Raw genomic sequence first — 1,374 nt, 5'->3', positions numbered from 1 at the left:
CAGTGGCTCAATAACAGTGAAAGGAATTGCTGGTAGCTGTGCTAGTGGGTGGGTGCTTGGCTCTGCCTTGATTTCTTAACTAGAAACTGTCACATTTTATAAGTGGAAGAGATTTCAGAGACTGTTTCCAACAATAAAAGTTTAAAAAGTTCCACTGGATAATTTTAAATGTCAACACTTTTCTCAGACCTGAAGTCTAATTTGAGAATGGGGATGAGACAGCTTAGTATATTCTTCTAGGTGCAATTCCTGGAATATTAGACTCATTTACAATGGACGTAGCTAGTCATGTATAGTAAAGATTTCATGTTTTACGCCCTTATGAATTCTCAGTACCTAAACCAGGTCCTGACACTGAGCAATTAAATGACAAATAATAATGATAGAATGGAAAAATAAATTGTGGTATATTTGTACAATGAGATGTCATATAACAAGAAAACGAAGAAACTGTAGATACACCCAACACAGACGCATCTTGCAATTATAATGCTGAGCAAAATGAACTGTGTACAATAAAATATGTTAGGTTGGGGGAACGGGGAAGGGTGCTGTAACTGGAGCTGCGGAGGGTGTGTCACCCCCCCCCCCAACATGGCTTCTGGAACCGCCCCTTCTGGACACCTGACTTCCGGAGACCCGCCCCTTCCGGACGTCACCTGACCCCCTTGCTTAAAAACTGCCCATGCCCTCGCCCAGGCGCTGACTCACCTCCCTCCATCTTGGATTTGGTGAGCTCAGCCTGGGAGCACAGAAATAAACCCCCCTGCTTTAAATTTCCCGGTCTACTTTTCTTCTTTCTCACCTTTTCGCCTCCTAAACCTTTCATTTTGGTGCCGAAATCCGGGAGAGAAGCGCGGGTGCCACGCACCTGGACAGGGGTGCCCTGGCTTCCTCTCTCCTCCTTTCTCCATGTAGCCAGCAACCGGCGATCCTTCGGTCCACCGCTGCATCCACCCCAGATTGGGTAAGTCCCTTCCCTCCTAGCCCTGCTGCCGGGTCTCACCGTTGGAGAGAGCCTGTCCGTTAATTACTCTCCGAAGATCATGAATTCGCATCAGGTTTTCTTCCCAGGGCTGAGGTGAACGGGGACGCCCGCAAGCCTCATACCCTTTCCTGGGACTTGAGAAGTTGTGGGGACACCCCGCTTCTCATTTCCCTCCCAAATTAAGGAAGATGAAAGGCTTAGGAGGCTAAAGGGTGAGAAAGAAGGAAGGTAGACCAGGAAATTTAAAGTGGGCGGGTTTATTTCTGTGCTCCCAGGCTGAGCTCACCAAATCCAAGATGGAGGGAGATGAGTCAGCATCTGGGTGATGGCATGGGCAGTTTTTAAGCAAGGGGGTCAGGTGATGTCGGAAGGGGCAGTTCTCTGAA

The sequence above is a fragment of the Tamandua tetradactyla genome, chromosome 11 (assembly GCF_023851605.1).
Source record: "Tamandua tetradactyla isolate mTamTet1 chromosome 11, mTamTet1.pri, whole genome shotgun sequence".
NCBI lineage: Eukaryota > Metazoa > Chordata > Mammalia > Pilosa > Myrmecophagidae > Tamandua > Tamandua tetradactyla.
The sequence above is the reverse complement of the archived record's forward strand: the minus strand, read 5'-3'. Positions refer to the sequence as shown.